The sequence below is a fragment of the Engystomops pustulosus genome, chromosome 2, assembly GCF_040894005.1.
Source record: "Engystomops pustulosus chromosome 2, aEngPut4.maternal, whole genome shotgun sequence".
NCBI classification, from domain to species: Eukaryota; Metazoa; Chordata; class Amphibia; order Anura; family Leptodactylidae; genus Engystomops; species Engystomops pustulosus.
In genome coordinates this window covers 28,919,852-28,941,280 of record NC_092412.1, presented here as the reverse complement: position 1 = coordinate 28,941,280, position 21,429 = coordinate 28,919,852, and positions in this window count along the sequence as shown.

Genomic DNA, 21,429 nt, shown 5'->3' with positions numbered 1-21,429 from the left:
TATTTGAGGTGGCTCAATATTTATGAAATTGGCTATCAAGAAAAGCTTAGAACGAAATAATCCATTTGAAGGATATATAGGTGAGTATGACAGAAAAAGAGTTGTATGCCCTTCATAAAGACTGTTATTGGGGTAGAAATATGTAGCATCAGCTGTTCGTAGCATTGTAAGTCATGGAGCTAGTCAATGTAAGGAAACGTAACGCACCAAGTGAGTATATAGTTTGTAAGAGTTTACTCCTACACTATAAATCCATTTAGACTCTTCTTTTAGTATTTTCTTATTGAGATCTCATTTGCGCGGGCCCAATTTAACCTGTTGAAAGAAAGTCATACATTTTAAATTGCCATTATGTGAGATTCTCCTCCGAAACTCCTGAACAGTCTTCCCAACATAGAGTTTCGGGCAGGGACATCTGGCAATGTATACTATGCCAGAACTACGACAGTTAAAAAATTGACGAATGGTGTAATTCTTGTTATCCACCGGATTGGTGAAATCCCTTACCTGGGGCAAAAATGAGCAAAAAGAGCAATTTCCACAGGGATGTGACCCTATGGTGGCTTCAGTAAGCTAATTTGCAGTTGGTTGGGGTCTATGGTCCAGATGGCTATGTACCAAATGGTCTCATAGATTTTGGACCCCTACTATATGCGAGTTTCGGATGGGGGCTCAAGACCTTTTCCAGATCCGAGTCTGCTCGCAGAAGTGGCCAGTATTTCTTCATAATATCCATGACTTCACTTGCATATGCATCAAATTGGCCAATACATCTAATTTGGCCGTAGTAAATCCTCTTGGCGTAAATTTCTGGCACGATTGTAAGCTTTCTTGAGAGCTTGCTTAGGATAATGCTTACTTTTGAACCTATGTAGAAGGTCTTTGCTCTCCTTCTGAAAGACTGTCTCCTCGGAACAATTTCGTCTTGCCCTCAGGTATTGCCCGACTGGTATGCCTTTTTTCAGGGCCGGTGGATGCCAACTTCGGAAGTCCAAGAAGTTGTTTGTGGAAGTGGACTTTCTATATATTTGTGTTTCCAAACTGCCTCTAGGTGTTACTGAAATGGTTAAGTCAAGGAAATTGATCCGGTTTTTGTGAGTTTCAAACGTAAAGTGCATCCCTATCTCATTCTGATTGAGTACCTTAACAAAGGACTCAAAACTGTGTTTATCACCTTCCCAAAGTATTAGCACGTTGTCTATGAAACAACCCCAGAATTGAATCCGATTTGTGTATTGTTCCATAGTGTCTGAAAAAACGAAATAAGCTTCCCACCACCTTGGCGTAGTTGGGGGCACATGCTGTGCCCATGGCAGTACCCCTTGTCTGCCAAAAATAGGAAACTTCAAACAAAAAATAATTGTTTTTTAACACAAATTCCAAAAGTGACAGGGTGAAGTGATTATGTGCCTGAAATTGTAGTCCGCATGTCGATAAGAAAAAATCCACTGCCTGGAGACCTAATTCTTAATGGATGCTGCTATAGAGAGCTTCAACATCAAGTGATGCTAATAGAACATTTGGAGAGATCTCTATGTCTTGTAGACGGCAAATGGTATCTTTGGTATCTCTAAGGTAGGATGGGAGGCTTTCCACAAAAGGTGCCAGAATTTTGTCAATTTATATACTGGCATTTTGGGTTAGATTGTCGTTCCCTGAGACTATTGGTCTCCCTGGTATCGGCGTACGTTTCTTATGCACTTTCGGCAGTGCATAGAATGTGGCAATGGTTGGTGCCGGGTTAAATATAAAGAGATATTTGTCCTTGGATATGAGTCCTTCAGCCAGGGCTCCATCCAAACGGGCTTTTAGCTCACTTAGGGTAATGTGGGATTCCTCCCCAACGGGACATAGGTATTGGGATCATCCAAGAGTCTCCTGGCCATGTCAATGTAATCTTTTTTGTCCTGTATTACAATGTTTCCGCCTTTATCTGAAGGCTTAATAACTATATCAGAGTTATTTTTCAGTTCAATCAGTGCCTGTTGCTCATTAGGAGTTAAATTAGAGGCAATCTTAGCTTTTAACCAATTTGACAAACATGTCAATATGTTGGTATTGGGAAAAAGCAGAGTTGTCCAAGATCTAGGCTTGAGGTTTGTGAATGGTCCTGTTTGTATCATTTGTCTACTATCAGTGATCCCCTGATCTATGGGACCTAACTCGTTCTCCCTAGCCAAATCCTCCAGAGCCTCTAAAGCTTCCTCCTCCCTGCTCTGTAGAGATCATTCGTCATGTTCTTTAGGCAAATGACATTTATGTAATGCTAGTTTGCGAGCAAACACATTTACCGTATATACTCGAGTATAAGCCGACCCAAGTATAAGCCGAGACCCCTAATTTAAACACCAAAAACTGGGAAAAACTACTGACTCGAGTATAAGCCGAGGGTGGGAATACAGCAAGCCCCTAGTAGTATACAGCAAGCCCCTAGTTGTATACAGCAGCCCGCCCCCACGGCCCTTAAAAAAATAAACTTAAATACTCGCTTACCGATGTCCCCGATGTCAGCGTGTCTTGTCTTATTTCTTCTCCGCGGCTCCTCTTCATTCTTCCAGCATGGCCGCGGCCATGTTTTCTTCTAGCAGGCGCATACTATGACGCGGCCGCTGCTGACGTCATAGTATGCACGGCCACGAAGAAAACATGGCCGTGTCCATGAAAGAAGAGAGAAGAGGAGCCGCGGAGAAGAAAGAAGACAGGACGCGGGGACATCGGTAAGCCGCGCTGACATCGGAGGGTGAGTATATGAGTTTGTTTTTTTTAAGTGGGTAATTTTTTTTTTTTTTTAATAGACTTGTGTATAAGCCGAGAGGACGTTTTTCAGCACATTTTTTGTGCTGAAAAACTCTGTTTATACACGAGTATATACGGTATATCTTTGACCCATATATACACGATTCACTGTTCTTAACCCCTTAACGACTTGGCCTTTTTTAGTTTTTTCACTTCCATTTTTCACTCACCAACTTCAAAAATCTATAACTTTTTTATTTTTCCACATAAAGAGCTGTGTTATGGCTTATTTTCTGCGTAACAAATTGCACTTCATAGTGACGGTATTTAATATTCTATGGCGTGTACTGGGAAGCGGGAAAAAAATTCCAAATGCAGTGAAAATGGTGAAAAACCACATTTGTGACGTTTTCTTGTGGGCTTGGATTTTACAGCTTTCACTCTGCGTCCCAAATGACATGTCTACTTTATTCTTTGGGTCGGTACGATCACGCGGATACCAAATTTGTATAGGTTTTATAATGTTTTCATACATTTAAAAAAATTAAAACCTCCTGTACTAAATATTTCTTTTTTATTTTGCCATCTTCTGGGGCCAATAACTTTTTCATACTTTGGTGTACGGAGCTGTGGATAGTGTCATTTTTTGCGAATTTTGATGGCGTTTTCATTACTATAATTTTTGGGACTGTGCGACCTTTTGATCACTTTTTATTAATTTTTTTATATTTTCCAAAATGGCAAAAAAAATGCCATTTTCGACTTTGGACGCTATTTTCCGTTACGGGGTTAAACGTAGTGAAAAAACATTATCATATTTTGATAGATCGGGCATTTTCGGACGCGGCGATACCTAATGTGTTTATGATTTTTACTGTTTATTTATTTTTACATCAGTTCTAGGGAAAGGGGGGTGATTTGAATTTTTAGTTTTTTTTATTATAATTTTTTTTTTTAAACTTTTTTTTATTTTTACTTTTACTATTTTTCAGACTCCCTAGGGTACTCTAACCCTAGGTAGTCTGATCGATCCTATCATATACTGCCATACTACAGTATGGCAGTATATGTGGATTTTACTCCCCATGCATTACAATGTGCAATTAGCACATTGTAATTCATGGGTTAAAACGAAGTAGCCTCGGGTCATCGGGGAGCAGCGATCCACGACAAGATGGCGGCGCCCAAGCGGCAATGCTGCCGGCGGCGATCAAGGTGAAAACACCCGCGATCGGTGCTAGCACCGATCGCGGGTGTTACCGGTAAGCCTTTGCTGCAATATGCAGCAAAGACTTACCGGCTATTGAGAGGGCTCGGCCCGCGAGCCCTCTCCATGCACCGGGACCCGGCGCGCGCCGTACTAGTACGGCGCGCGTCGGGAAGGGGTTAAAAAGCATATCCAATATAAGTTATTTTTTAATATCTACTAATACCCTGGTGGACTAAATAGGGTTTATTGGTCGCAAGCCGGGCGACTTTTTGAAAATTTAAGTGGTTATAACTGTAGCACAGCTTAAAAAAGTGGACACAAACTTCCTACATTTTGCTTTGAAGTAGTGAATTTAAAGGGCATCTACCACCAGGACGGTATGCAAATGAATTTGAGGGGCTTAAGGCTCCATAGGTGTCAATTTGCATTCAGTCTTTCATTCTGATGGTAGATGTCCTTTAAGTGTTGATGATGGCTACGGATCATGAACTCTAGCTTAAAAAGTTGTATACATAGCACATGTTTTCCTAAACTTTTTTTCTTACAATATACAACGTGTATGCTAGCGCCCCCTGGTGTTCAAACCAGAGACTTGTCTCTAGTTTTACCAGTTCATCCTAAACAATAGGACCATATTTCAAAATAATTGCCAGATAATGAGCGTTTACATGGACAAAGTAGCAGACGGACCCCTGAATGCACTTTTTTTTCTAAGTACTGTACACCCAGATAAACAATTTAACATCAAGGGGTTTGCAAAAATTTTCAGTCACGAGTTGATAAAAATGTATAATTTAGCCATGTCTTATTTAATGGGGAATCTACAAATAAACTTGGTGATAAAATATTTAGTAGAGATGGTGATTTCTTGGAGATTTAGCGTGGGGAAATGGACAGTATATCAGAGAGGGTATCACTACAATATTCACTACAAGTGGGAACTCTTGACTCTAAGTGGTAAAAAATTTTACATAAGATTTTTTATTTTTTTTTAAATATATTTTTAGGTGTTAATGTCTATGATGTCTATGTGTGATGCTTGTTGCTGTTTGTCAGAAGGGAGTGTGGTCGGCCCTGAACATTTTCTAAAAATAATCACAAATTTTTATCTCAACAAAGCCGCCCCATCGCAATTTATCATAAATGGCAAAAATCCAGAGGGTCTAACCATTAGAAAAGCCTGCAAGCATGTAATAGGACAACATGTAATTCGCTGCAGTTGTACCAAGAAACTTCTCCCAGACTTTTCTGTCTTGGTCCCAAACTGAAGAATACCCAACATTCTGCAAGACTCCTCCTTCATGTCAAATGCAATCCCCCAAAAAGTTCTGTGACCTTGGATGCTGCTCTATAATTCCTCTCGTGTTTGCAGAGCACACACATACAGCTGTACCGTATATGACATCCCTTGCATCGCACCAAACATAATGAAATTGATTCTAAACTACTAAACTGTGTACAACAAGGGAGTCCTCATCAATACGGACAACGTTGACGATATCTTTATTACCGCAGACTACTTTTACATCCTGTATGTTGTAGAACTTTGCTTTTATTCCTTAGAATCCATCTCTGTCCTCAAAATTGCATTGGCATCTATAAATTTACAAAGCTTCACTACTGCCCTGACCTTCACTGAGAGGAATATACGTTTTTTTTCTCAGCACTAAACTGATGTCGATAACTGTATAGAAGACTTGAATGGTGGGACAGTGGATGTGCTATCGGTGTTATACAGGTGCCTGACTGTATTAGTGTGGTCAAAATTGCAAATGAAAAATCGACACCTAGCACCAATTGACACTGTGTACCCAAATGAATTTTTAAGCATAAGGCTACATTCACACTGACGTATGGGGGACGTATATACGGCCGATATACGTCCTCCACAGAAGTCAATGGGCGCACGGCGCCCTACAGGAGCGGTACGGTGCTGCACACATGCGGCACGGTACCGCTCTGTACCCGGAAAAAGATAGGACCTGTCCTATCTTTCTCCGTAGTACGGCGCCGTGCGCCATTAATTCCTATGGAGAGGGGCGGGGGTTAGCTGCGCTCACCTCCTCCTCCTCTCCCTGTGCACTGCCGTTGCCCGCTACGGTACGGGCGGGCAACGGCAGTGTGAATATAGCCTAAGGTAAATGTATTTATAGAATCTAAAAACAGGACATATGGTCATCAAAATAAAAAAATAGTAAATATACCAATGCAAGAGGGATCAAAGGTGCAATATAAAAACATTAAATATACATAAAAATACATATAAAATATAACTATAACGATGGTTTAAAGATCACAGGCTGGGCAAGAAAAAGAGGCAGAGTAGCACTGAAGGGCCCAAGTGCACACCTCTACAACAAAAATATCTTGAAATTTCTTAGACATATCTTAGATATTTTCAAGATATTTTTGTGGTCCATATGTCCTGTATTTTCTTAGTTAGACAAGAAAATAGGTCACCAAAATATATTTTGAGCATCAGAAACAGTAAATCTAAATTAAATGGACAGAAAGACAGATGCTATAGAGAAATGATACACTTTATTAATTACATATTAATCATAAAAATTAAAAACAATTAAAATTCCCATGCCTAGGGAAAAACAGGTCCAAGATCCCCCAGAACATAGCCCAATATAGAATTCATATATCATACACAGAAGGTAATAACACTGGTAAGAGTAATGGAGTAAAAAATACAATAAATGATGAAAGCAAAATCCATATTACCAAATAAGAATGCAGGGCTGGGGGAGCTGGGAGACCATGTGTGCCCCACGCGTATCGCCCGTCACGCGGGCTTCCTCAGGGGATAAAGGGTGACAGCAACTCACCTCCTTAAATGAGGGTCTGCTCTGTCAGAGCGTGAACGCCGTGTGAAGAGAAAACCTCCCACTTCCGGTTACAAAGTGAGGTAAGTGGAACGCATTGGTGCTGAATGGGACGCACCGTGCGTTTCAAATGGTCACGTGAGCGTATCTGAAAAGATGAAGAGATTTAAGAAGAAGGAGGACTGCCGAATATTATGTAAGAAATTATAGATCAAAGGTAATATCGCAATGCTAATATATAGGTGCAAAATGGTTAAAATAAAAAAAAACACATGTATATTGATGATGGAGTGTGACTTCCAACAGGCATGTATCAAAAAATGAATGACACAGAGCTGGTAGCCAGCGCGCACTGAATAAATCATTAGGAACTGTTACCCCAAACAACCCAAACTAAATAGATAATTAGTTGATTTGTCAAATTATTATAGATGTGCATGAAAAGTAAAAAATGAATAAATAAGAAGTGCAAAATTGCAAAATAAATATATATATATATATAGTACATTACAAATACCGGCTATTGAATCCGTCAAAGTGCAGGTGCTGTAAACGAAAAACACAGACAATAGTGTTTAACACTAAAAATGGGTAATATGCAGGTGTATCTATATTATTATATACAGGTGTATCCATATTATAAATATACAGGTGTATCCATATTATAAATATACAGGTGTATCCATATTATAAATATACAGGTGTATCCATATTATAATATACAGGTGTATCCATATTATAATATACAGGTGTATCCATATTATAAATATACAGGTGTATCCATATTATAAATATACAGGTGTATCCATATTATAAATATACAGGTGTATCCATATTATAAATACATAGACGCAGAGCTGCCTGCCTATAGATTCCACATGAAACTAAGACTAACCACTTATAAATTCATTGTGCAAAAGAGGAGAGTACAACATGAGAGACAGATCTTGGTACTAAAAATGCAATAAAGTGCTGAGAGTGCTGTGAGCCTTGCAGGGTCAGACAATGATCCCAAATGGCTATAGAGGTAAGTATAATGCCAAGTGTGTATTCTTTGCCAGTGAAAATGAAATAAGTGAACCAAGTCAGTGTGGAGGAAAATAAAATTGGACTGTGTCAAACATGGTCCAAAAGAAGGAATTATTCTGTTGACAATAGTGGATTGCAATAAACGACGAAAATGCAAATATCCTTGTAATGTTAGAGACAAGCGAAAACGACCGTTATATACAGTTACAGGATGATGCTAGAATATTCAGCGCGATTGATGTAAACATGGAGGCAATCCATGAACTGTGATGTATAAAGTTACAGAATGATGATAGAATTATCAGCGCGATTGATGTAGACATGGAGGCAGTCCAAGAACGGTGATGGATATCAAAAGCAAAAAAAGTATATATAAGAATAAAAAAGATAGACCGAGATGTATATGCTCTAAGAGCAATTAAGTCATGTCAGACCAAAATTTAAGGACAGAAAGCACAAGTAATTTCTTCTCAAGAACGAGCGGCGAAAAAATGAGGCGAACGCGCCCTGACAGAGCAGACAAAAATATATATATCAACAAGCCTATAAGCTAATCAAACACCAAATTTCAAATACATATAAATGGATTCCTGAGAGGAAGTCAATACAGATGTGTATACATATGTGTACATACCAAAAGTATATGACAATATTCAAAAACAGCGACAGACAACCAGGGCTGGTTGTCAAGAAGAAACAAACTACAATGGATTATGAGGCCATGGATGCAAGTAAAAAACGGTAAATGGGGGGGGGGGGGGGTGAAGGGAGACCATAATGAAAAGTCAGGTAGGCAGAGTAGGAGTATCAGACAATGCATGGCGATGGTAAACGGATCTGTTATGTAGGTCTCGTGAATGAATGCTGGATCGATTTCAACAAGTGAGGAGATGGGAGGACATCTTCAAAAGGAAATATAAGCGATTAACGAGAAAAGAGATGACACAGCACCTGTAACCTGGGTGAAGACAAAGAAAAAAAGGGTTAATACACGTGAACACAACATGAATAAGTTTAAGGGGCCCATAGAAACCGCAAGCCTAAGGGGTCCGACCGTGGAAAAAAAAAAAGGAAAGCACAGTAAGTGAAAGGAGTGAGGAGGGGTATGAGATGGTGGAGTAAAATAGACGTGTGTATGTTAAAATAAGACGGCAACCCGAGGGGGTCACTGAGTGGAAAAATTAAGATGAAAAATAAAAACCAGTGCATATAGTGACATGTATCCAGATAAGGATAAGAGATGTCCACCAAAAAGGGTAAAGAAATATACAAATAATCTATATATTCATTTTTTATTTGTTATTTATTTCTTATAATGATCTGTGAAGAGCAATTCCTCATTGAGACCTTTTGGGGCTACTGTGTCCAAGGTGTAGATCCACTTCGATTCGCTCCTCAAGAGACGAGGGATGATGTTGCCACCTCGGAAATTCTGTTGTATTTTTTCCCGGCCAATGATGCGGAGATCCTGGGTGCGACTCTTGTGATGGCGTAAGAAATGAGAAGCCACTGATGTCAGGGTTTTCCCTTTTTGGAGGTCTAAGGCTGCTGTGTTGATCGTCGATAAGTGCTGTTGGCATCTTCTACGCAGCTCCTGAGTGGTCTATCCCACATATAGCTTCGGGCAGGGACACAGTAAAACATAGATCACTCCTTTCCTCCTACAATGGATGTATTCCCTAATTTTAAACCTGCCGTGTAGAGTTGGATCATCAAATTCCGCGGCTCGGATCATGTGGGGGCAGATGGAACATTTACCACAAGGAAAGCTGTCAGGTTATACGAACTCCCCTCCCTAAGGGAAACGTCAGGCGTTGGAAGTGACTATTAGTCGATACGTCTTTCAAGTTTTTCGATCGTCGTGCAGTAAGTTGTGTCGGATGGACGAATTTTGGGTTGAAGTAAATCCTTGCGATTGCTGTTTTTTGCACGTATGAAGGCTCCGGAAATGGTCTTCTTTGGATATCCACGATTTCTGAGTCGGGAAGTCAGGTCCCTGGCATGTAGTTTGAAATCAGACTCTGCACTGCAATTTCGTTTCACTCTGAAGAACTGTCCCGTCGGTATTCCATTCTTTAAGTGTTGCGGGTGAAAACTAGAGAAATGTAAGAGATTATTAGTAGCAGTAGGTTTCCGGAATAATGAGGTGGTAAGAGTGGGGTGCACATAAATAATGGTGATGTCCAAAAAGACGACATTTTCCTCCCACCATCCTAAAAACAAGTTTGCATAGGACGGAGCGCATTTAGCGCCCATGGCTGTCCCAGAGACCTGTTTGAAGTAGGTGCGGTCAAACACGAAGTAGTTCTGGTGTAAAACTAAAGATAAAAGATCCAAAAGAAACGAATTGTGTCGTCTGTCAGTCGACCACTGTTTATCCAGAAAGTAGGTAATTGCTCCAATACCTACCTCGTGATCAATGATTGTATAGAGGGCCTCGACGTCCAACGTAACCAAAAGGATCGAAGATTACGCTGTAAATTCATTCAGATGTTGTATCAGGTGCGTGGTGTCGCGGACGTAGGAGCCCAGCCTGTAGACCAGAGGTTGAAAATAGAAATCAAAGTAGGTACACAGATTTTGATTTAGTCCCCCTATACCCGAGACGATAGGACGTCCAGGGGGTTTCTCTAAAGATTTATGGACTTTCGGAAGCATATAGAAAGTTGGAATAGTCGGTTTGTCAGTAGTTAAAAATTTGACGTCCCCTTTGTTCAGGATCCCCGCACCAAGGGCCGCTGTTAACAAACGGTCGATCTTCTCCTTAAAAATAGGTGTTGGATCAGAGGGCAAGGTAGTGTAAAAGTTGGGGTTGCCGAGTTGTCTCCTGGCTTCCATAAGGTACATTTCTACTGGCCAAATGACAATGTTGCCCCCTTTATCGGCTTCTTTAATTAGGAAACCTTTATGGTTCCTTAACTTGAGTAATGCTGAACGTTCTACTTTAGACAGATTTTCCTGTTTGTTCTTGTCGCATCTGAGCATATGTCCTGTATTTTCAAGATATTTTTGAATGTTCTGTTTTTAGATTCTATAAATAAATTTACCTTCGGAATTTATACGTATGTTTGGCACAGATGAGTTTGTTGACCTGTGCACGATGGAGCTTAAAGGTCTTGAAGTTAACAAGAAGAAGAAACGTTTTAATCTATCGTGAAGTAGATCAACAATAGTCCAGCAAGCTGAATATAGTCATCCAAAGAGTATCTGGTCTTATAAAGAACACAAAACTTTTATTCCGGTTGTAGACCAAAAGCTGCCCAAATACTATTATGAATATTGCTATGTACATTATAAAATGGGGTCATCAACATGTCCTGATAAAAAGGGCGAACCTTGTTTAATACTAATGAAAGTATTTTCCATCAAACTCATAAATGCACTTGTATCCACATTCCAGAAGACATATTCCATTTATTCAGTAGATATGCAAAATAACCCAAAAAAGATGCAGCACCATGGTCTCTTTCTATCATGGTACTGTGCCTGATAAAGGGACCTAAGCTGTCCCGAAAGCTTAACATCTTTTATGTCAGTTAAAAGGTCAAGAAGGTGACTTTGACTTGTCAAAAGCAACAGGAATTTCTTCAAGTGGCTAACACATTACAAAACCTTTCTTACTTGTGACCTTAGGGATTAGAAGGTTTTAGGCTTTTAACTGCTGCCTATAAGTGTGGCTGATGTGCACCAAGACTACTGCTCTCGGCCAGTCTCTCCTATGCTCCATTGAAGATACCATAACTCCTACACTGTGACATAGAAAAACCTGTCCAGAAGCATTATGCTGGAGGTGGCATCTTTCCAGTACTTAGTGCAAGCCCTTGAAGGAATACAATGTTTTTTGTTTGCTCTTCCGCTGTTTGTTTTAACTTTTTGTGTCAAGGATTGTTTTACTATGTTCCAATTACTAGTAGGTTTGTTTTAAATTTTTTCAAGCCAATGCATTATTCTGTGTGTTCCAGATCAGACGGCACTGTTTGTTTTACGACTTTACACTTAGATTAGATAAAGAAGGCTGTGGATGGGACATGTGACACATTTGTAGTACAGCGCTCAGTGGGGCACATTTATTAAGGGTCCGCGGACCGCATTTCCGTTGGGTTTCCCGACTATTTCCGATTTAAGCTGCATTTAACTGGATTTTGGCGCACCCGATCGGATTTTGGTGCATCGGCACTGGCTTTCATGCGACACAAATCGGGGGCCAGCCTGTCGGACAACCCGACTGATTTGGACAAACCGGGAGATTTAACTTTCAAATTGTGTCGCAAGAACAAGCATTTACATGCACCCCCAACTAAGTGGTGAATGTCGGGGCAATTTTTTTTTTTGTTTCGATCCAACTCCTCCAGGCCCAGTTAAAGGGATATGTCTGCATGTATGTTCCCTCTTCCAGGCCCAGTTAAAGGGATATGTCTGCATGTATGTTCCCTCTTCCAGGCCCAGTTAAAGGGATATGTCTGCATGTATGTTCCCTCTTCCAGGCCCAGTTAAAGGGATATGTCTGCATGTATGTTCCCTCTTCCAGGCCCAGTTAAAGGGATATGTCTGCATGTGTGTTCCCTCTTCCAGGCCCAGTTAAAGGGATATGTCTGCATGTATGCTCCCTCTTCCAGGCCCAGTTAAAGGGATATGTCTGCATGTATGTTCCCTCCTCCAGGGCCAGTTAAAGTGAGATGTCTGCATGTATGTTCCCTCCTCAAGGCCCAGTTAAAGGGATATGGTGGCATGTATTTGCATTCCACACTGCTCCTCTCTCCTGATGAGTGATGTAAGTGCTTGGCGGGGCTGTGAGTAGGGATGCAAAACACGGATTTGCTTAACATAGGCAACCCTTGCCTCCGATGAGCACATAATAATTAATCATTCCTTACCAAAATGGTCCCTGTCCCCAATGGGGCTCACAATCAAACCAACCTGCCAGTATGTTTTGGAGTGTGTCACCATTCTCCTCCCCCGCCTTTGTGTGCCTGTTATTGTAGTTGACATAATAAGCAGTCTTTTTTATGCAAAAAAATAAATATTTATTTATGCATTTTGTAACAATTACATTTCTCTCAATTCAACCATAAAAGTAAAATAATTCTACCATAAGAAATACATCTCACGCTACAGCTTGAAAGCAACTTTACAGACACCATTTTCTGTTTTGGGGATAATCATGGTAAAAAGGCAACTCTACAGACAGTGTTGCCTCTTTTAAATTTATTTAAATATTTTGCTAAATATTTTTTGTGTTTTTTCAAAACTTTTTTTTCTAACATTTTTGTAACAAAACCAAAAAATTAGCAACGAGGAGGGTGAAACAACATTTCGAAATTGGACATCAGAATGTCCATCTTTCGGTTGAGCAGCTCCATTTCATGGAGGATCTGCCCACCGATGGACACCTTGGGGCACATTTACTAAGGGCCCGATTCGCGTTTTCCCGATGTGTTACCCGAATATTTCCGATTTGCGCCGATTTTCCCTGAATTGCCCCGGGATTGTGGCGCACGGGTTTGAATTTTGTCGCGCGCGCACCAGCTTCCGTGCGCCACAAATAGGGGGTGTGGTTTTCGAGCAACCCGAATTATTCGGACAAGCCCCTGAATTTAAAAACCGAATTGTGTCGCAAGACGTGCACTCAGATACACCGGGCTGAAGGAGGTGAAAGTCAGGGCAATTTTCTTTTGCTTAGGATCCTACTTGGAGAATGTAGCTTTTGAAAAGCAAGAAGCCCCAGTTAAAGGGATAAATCTGCAGGTATGCTCTCTCCTCAAGCCCCACTTAAAGGGATAGGTCTGCAGGTATGCTCTCTCCTCAAGCCCCACTTAAAGGGATAGGTCTGCAGCTATGTTCCATCCACAAGCCCCACTTAAAGGGATGGTTCTGCAGCTATGTTCCATCCACAAGCACCACTTAAAGGGATGGGTCTGCAGCTATGTTCCATCCACAAGCCCCACTTAAAGGGATAGGTCTGCAGCTATGTTCCATCCACAAGCCCCACTTAAAGGGATGGGTCTGCAGCTATGTTCCATCCACAAGCCCCACTTAAAGGGATGGGTCTGCAGCTATGTTCCATCCACAAGCCCAAATTAAAGGGATAGGTCTGCAGCTATGTTCCATCCACAAGCCCAACTTAAAGGGATAGGTCTGCAGCTATGTTCCATCCACAAGCCCCACTTAAAGGGATAGGTCTGCAGCCATGCTCTCTCCTCCTGGCCCATTTAAAGGGGTTTTGTGTGATGTATGTGCATTACACCCTGCTCCTGATGAGTGATATAAGTGCTTGTCGAAAGTGAATAAGGATGCAAAACACTGCTTTTGTTTAACATAGGCATCTCTTGCCTCCGATGAGCACATAAGAATTAATAATCATTCCTTATCAGAATGTTCCCTGTCCCCAATGGGGCTCCGAATCAAAAAAACCTGCAAGTATGTTTTTGAGCGTGGGATGAAACCGGAGGACCTGGAGGAAACCAACACAAACATGGAGAGAACTGCAAACTCTGTGCAGATGTTGACCTGGATGGGACTTGAAACGAGGTCCCCAGTGCTGCAGGGCTGTAATGCTAACTAATGAGCCACCATGCCACCCAGCATACATTGCTCTTGTGGAGGCTGCATAGTGGAAAGATGTATATTTATTTGTAAAGCTTTATGTAATTTACTGACGCAATATAAATAAAAATTATTATCTTGGTAACTGTTGCCAGCGTTTACTCCTTGATTTAAAGTTTGAGCATCAGATGGAGCCAAAAGGCCGGCCGCCGTCTGCAACTATGTGCCAATGTATACACAAAGGTCACACGTCAGGGGCTTTAGTGACATATACGCTGAGCCTAGACCAAGAATATGGTGTGAACCCAGCAAAATACACCAAGCTGCCCACATCATGTAAGTTATCTTTAGCCAAAGTGTCTGTGTCCCTGTACTCCCCCCCCCAGTGTTTATGTCACCATAACCCCCCCCCAGTGTTTATGTCACCATAACCCCCCCCCCCCAGTGTTTATGTCACCATAACCCCCCCCCCCAGTGTTTATGTCACCATACCCCCCCCCAGTGTTTATGTCACCATACCCCCCCCCCACCAGTGTTTATGTCACCATACCCCCCCACCAGTGTTTATGTCACCATACCCCCCCACCAGTGTTTATGTCACCACACCCCCCCACCAGTGTTTATGTCACAATACCCCCCCTCCACCAGTGTGTTGCTGCCCCTGTTTTATTCTGGAGGTTAACGTAATAAACAGTCTTTTTTATGTACAAAAAAATAATTTATTCAAGCATTGTTTTAAAATCACATTACATTTATTTCAATTCAGACATCAAAGAAAAATAATGATACCTTAATAAACACATCTCATGCTATTGATTTACAGCAACTTTACAAACACAGTTGCCTGTTTTGGGGGATAATCATGGTAAAAAGTTAACTTTACAAACACTGTTGCCTGTTTTGGGGGATAATCATGGTAAAAAGACAACTTTACAAACAACGTTGCCTGTTTTGGGGATAATCCTGATAAAAAGGTAACTTTACAAACACTGTTGCCTGTTTTGGGGATAATCATGGTAAAAAGACAACTTTACAAACACCGTTGCCTGTTTTTGGGATAATCATGGTAAAAAGGTAACTTTGTGTTTTTGTTTTTTTTTTTTTTCTAACATTTTGTTATTTTTTTGTTGTTTTGTAAAAAAAATTTTTTTCCCTTTTTTTTTCTTTTTTTTTTTTCTTTTTTTTATTGTTTTTTAAACTAACTATTTAGAACAAAAAAAAACATAGGGTTACTAACAAACTTAAGAACGAGGAGGGTGGAACAACCTTTCGAAATGGGCCATCAGAATGTCCATTTTTCGGTTGAGCAGCTCCATTTCATGGAGGAGCTGCTCACCGATGGACATCTGAAGACCCTCGGCCACTGCTGTGGTGGCTACCTCTGGTGGCTGGACTTCTTCCTGTGGGTCTTCCACTGGTTCCAGCACCAGGGTAACCATCTCCTCCCCCGAAGGAGCCACAGCAAGATCCTGTGTAAAAAAAAATATATATATAAATTAATACTAATTACAATTTAATTTGTATATATTAAATTTTCAACATCTTAGATTCCTAAAAGGATGCCAGTCTTTACCTCTTGGCCAGGCGGCACAGGGCTTGGTGGAGGGGTAGAGTCGTCCCCAACATCCACCACAGCAGCAGCAGCAACAGAAGAAGAGGCCCCTTCTACGTCCGGTGCCCTCTCCCGTCCGGCTAGAAAGAAAAAGAGAAAACATCACTAAATGCACAGACCTGTCATTACTTAGAGAACCAAGTTGTATCTTCTAACCTTTTGCAGAGCGGTTCCGGCTTCGGACTCGCTCCAAAAAGCGTTCCTCACGGACCTTTATGTCCGAGAACCGCCGTATTTATCGAGCAGATGGGCTCGGACCCGCTCCATGATCTTGGTCTTAGCTTTATAGCTACCAGTATCACGGAGCAGGTCGTAGCCCCGCTCGTCGCATATGGTTGTCAAATCAACGAGCTCTGCTCGATCAAAAGGGGCGCTCTTCTTCTGCTTTCTCTTGCCGCTGCTGGTGCCTGCCTGGCTTTCATCTGTAAAATACAAGAACGCAAGATATTTGATATTTTTAACAATATGAAATTCATAAATTTTTTTTGATAGATTTGTTTCAAAGATTTGCATTGGGTTTACCCTGATCTTGTTGTGCTCGGAATTAGTGTTGCCTATCACATGTCTGGCGTCTCCTTGGTAAAGACTTTGGCCTTCTTCTCATGGTGTGTTTTCATAGTCTTTGCATTGTGTATTAACCCCTTAAGGACGCAGCCATTTTACAGCTTAAGGCTACATTCACACGACTGTATGGGGGACGTATATACGGCCGATATACGTCCCCAATAGACGGCAATGGCGCACTACGGGAGCGGGAGCGCACACGTGCGGCACCGTACCGCTTCCTACCCCAGAAAAAAATAGGACCTGTCCTATCTTTCTCCGCAGTACGGCGCCGTGCACCATTACTTCCTATGTAGAGGGGCGGGGGGGAGCTACGCTCACCTCCTCCTCCTCTCCCCGTGCACTCCCCGGGCAGTGTGAATGTAGCCTAAGGCTCAGCCCGATTTTTGGGATTGTGACATGGTTTGCTTTCTATGGTTATAACTTTTGAACACTTTTACTAATCTAAACGATTACGGGTGTGAAATTTAGAATGGTCAATTTTTGTTGCTTATATGTTCATTTAGGCCTAAAATTTAAACATTTCAAAAAGATAAAAAGCAAAAATCCACCATAACATGTGTTCAACAATTTCTCCAGAGTGCAGCGACCCCCCACATGTGGACATTACTTGTGTTATGGGGGCACAGCGAGGCGCAGAAGGGAAGGAGCCCCCTGCAGCTGCCAGGATTTTAGTTTTCTGGTTGCCCCCTTTTGAAGGCTATAAAATTTTAGCTTTTACGTTATTTGGGTCATGTGACGGCATTTTTTTTGCGGGACGAGATGCTTTTTCCAGTGTTACCATTTTGGGGTTGGTATCACCTATTGTAGAAAATTTTGAACTTGTTTTGAGGTCATGAGTAGAAAAGCATCAATTATGTACTGGATTTGTTAAAAACTTTTTTGTCATGTTCACTGTATAGCCTAATAATCATGTTATCTTTATTCTATGGGTCGATACGATTACGGGGATACCAGACATGAATATTTTTTCTTATGTTTTAATAAATTTGGCAAATAAAACCCTAATGTGGTGTAAAATCTCTCATTTTTGCATCGCCGTCTTCCAAGTGGCATAACATTGTTACGTTTTTGGCTACAGAGCTGGTTGATGGCTTGTTTTTTGCGGGACATGTTGTACTTTGCAACAGTATCATTCTGGAGTACATATGTTTTGTTGATCAAACAAAATTTGCATTTTTAGTGGGATATAATAGGTAAAATCAGAATTTTTGGCGGGTTTTTAAATTTTTTTTTTACGGCGTTCATCATATGGGTCCAATAGTTATTTAGTTTTATTCTATGGATTGTTACGGACGCGGTGATACTATATATGTGTGGTTTGTGTTATGATTTTGACTTTTTTGAGCGTTATATGTCTCTTTATATGTTTTTGGGCTTATGGGCATTTTTATTGATTTGTAAAATTATTTTTTCTCGAAAAACATTTTCTTTTCTTTTTTTTTTCTTGATCCACCATGGGACAAGAACAAGCAATCATCTGATTGCTTGTTCATGATAATACTCTGCAATACTGATGTATTGCAGGGTATTAGCAGTGCCAGCCTATGCAGATGCATAGGCTGACACTTTGCCTTTAAGATGACGTCACAGACACCATCTTAAAGGCCCTGACTTCAGGCTTCTCTGGGGTCCCGATCGGACCCCAAAGGTGCCATAGCAGCGATTGGCGCCCCCAAAAACATCGCTGGGGCGCCGATCGTGGGGTTAAGACCCCCGGAAGGCATGTTAAATGGTGCGGTCGCGGCATTTAACGGAATAAACACCCACGATCGGAGCCCACTCCGACCGCGGGTGTTAGCCGTGGATGTCAGCAGAAGATTACCACTGACATCCCGCAACCCCCGATGGCGGTTTTGCTCCTGTGCAGAGCTGAACCGGCATCATCTCAGTGCAGTACAGCTACCGCGCAGAGCGCTAAGGGGTTAAACTAAATGCATTTGTATTGCCCAAAAACGGAATCACACGGTGCAGTTGGACAGCGCTAGTCCTGCGTTTAAAAGTGCATGGTTTTGGGCCTCAATTAAAAAAAAACATTAGTGTGTCCAGTGTAACGCATGTGATTGCTTAACCAGTAGATGCCTTTCAATGCATATGAAAATGTGTCCAGCCCAGGGTGCGCCCCCATTGCGCTAGCACTGCACTTCAAAGTGTAGCTAGTGACGCATGCGCCCATGACCTTATACTTTGATGTAAATGTTTATATTTTGGTGATGACACTTATCAACCTTTTTTGCAGAAAAAATCATTTTGACATTTTCTTTTATGTAATAATGTGATTTTGAATATAAAACACCATAATTGAAAACTCTGTGTGGACAGTGCATTTCTGGGTTTATTTTTGAGTTATATAAAATGTATTGAGAGGTTTACCTGTGGATGTGGCCATCTTGCTTTTCGAAAGGTTGTTCCCTCCTCGATCACGACAATCTAGATCTATGTGAAGGGATTAGAAGTTATGATGTTAAGCTCATGTAATTCTGACGATGCGATCCCCCTGCAACATGTGCTGTGCTATTAGCTTGTGTTTCTTCTCTGTCCTTTACATTCCCCTGGATATCCACCCTTCTTATCTCTCTTTTTTGGCTTTTTCCACTCTTTTTGCCTTGTTTTGGGTGTATTTTGTGTTGTTTTTTGTACTTACAATTGTGAGTATTGTTGTCTGGCTGCTGTGCACGGTATCTGCTGTAGATGCAGGTGTGGCTTATATTTATGACGCTGCTGCTGGCGTCAGATTTCCTATTTTCGCGCCACAATCTGCCGTGCATGCGCCACAAATTCAAGGCTACAAGCAGGAAAATGGCGGTTTGGAAGAACGTGATGAACGACGGACAGGCCCCTTCCCCCTTTTTGCCTGCCGCCGCGTCACCACAGAACTCCCAGATGTGCCCTTTGGATTTGAAGCCGAGGATCTAAGTTCCTCCTTGACCGAAAGTAGGAACGTGGCTTCAGGGGAAGGGCCCAGGACCACTGGAGAGGGATCCAGTGCACCTGCCAGCGATGGTGCGTAACTGCACCCCGAATCCTGATCAGTTGGAAGCTGAATCTGGGATTCGGGGGCAGGGCTGGCCTGTGTCACTGGATCCCCACCAGTGGGGACCTGGGGTGGGGAGAATGGAGGGACACTCACACTCCCCCCCTGAGCCGCAGTTCCTTGGTGGATGAGGAGTCCCAGAATATTGATGAGAGCTCTTAAATCTCCACTAATAAGCTGGAACCCCTCCTCCACCATCCGGCCATGCCTTCGGAGTTCCCGCTGAATTAAGCCCATCGCTTCCAGGCTTTTATCCATATAGTTGGAAAATATGCCAAGTGTGATGGGCCTATCTTCAGCAGGCACAGCTTCAGGAGCCTCATCCCCACTGGACCCACCAAGTGATACGGCTGCAGGAGGAGTGGCTGGCGAAGCACATGGAGGTCTGGGTGCAGCCTCATTTGCTGGTGGTGGTGCAGCCTGCGGTGCCGCGGGTGGAGCAGCCCTCCCTGTTGATAAAACAAAGTAAATTACAATTCAAAAACTATAGAGTGCTGTAACCTTAAATTAAAAATGATAGCCACACTTAAATGGAAGCTACCACCACGAATCTACCTAGAAAGGTAGAACAGGTGGTAGGTGGATGTATAGTACATGTTGAAAGCACTTTTTCGAGCTAATCCTCACGTCCACCATTTTTATTTTAAAATCTTTATGGCCCTATTCTGTATTTTTTGATAAGCGGCTACTGGGGCGTGGAGTAGCCGGACATGAGGCAAGATGTCATGGCTACTCCACGCCCCAGTAGCCTCACTGCTCCTCCTAACCTGACATCATCGGTGCGCAGCTCCTCATAGCTTGTCTTATGTGAAGGTTTGGGGCACGGGACAGGGGAGTATGCTATGCTCAACTAATACCAAACACGATTCCCACTGCCACCAATGTATCCTATAGGCACAGTAATTATAATTTCAACCTAGCTATGCTCACCAACTTATACTATGAACAATTACACTGATGGCAATGTATTTTATATGATTAGACATATATGTTCCACAACCCTTTAGGCAACGAGCATGGCCACCAGCACCCTGGGCAACAAGCATGGCCACCAGCCCCCTAGTGCACGAGCATGGCCCCCTACCCCCTTGTTTTTGTGTGTGTTTTTTGTTGTCTTCAAGGACCGGGCCTGCTGTGGACTACTTTGGATTCAGTGGACTCCGACGAGGACCTGTAAATAAATATTGATTAAAATGGCTGACGAGGGTGTGTCTGGCTTTCTTTCAATAAAATATATTTATACAATGATGTGTTTGTGTCATTCTGTATAATTAGCCATAGTAGTGGTGCTGTTTAGTTGACAGTGCTCATGACTAAGGCCTGAACTTACTTTAAAATTTACAGTAACACAGATTAAATTACCCCGGTACCCACCGCCACCAGGGGTGCCTGGAAGAGCCGGGTACAAACCAGCACCTGACCATCTAAAGATGGTCAGGTTCTGGGGCTGCTGCAGGCTGTTATTGTTGCGCTGGAATAGCCCCCTAACAGAGTGCTATCCCAGATCAGTAATGGCAGGCTGCTGCTGTTTTTTTGTATCTGGCTGATGTTAAAAATCAGGTGAGCCCCACATCAATATATTAAATTTTGTAGAAATTTTCAAGAAAAAAAAATGACGTGGATTCCCCCCAATTTTTAAAACCAGCAAGATACAAAAAGCAGCAGCAGCCTGCCATTACTGAGCTGGGAAAGCACACTGTTAGGGGGCTATTCCAGTGCAACAATAACAGCCTGCAGCCGCCCCAGCACCTGAACATCTTTAGATGGTCAGGTGCTGGTTTGTACCTGGCTCTTCCCGGCACCCCTGGTGGCAGTGGGTACCGGGGTAATTTAATCTGCGTTAATGTAAATTTGGCCAAAACAAAAATGA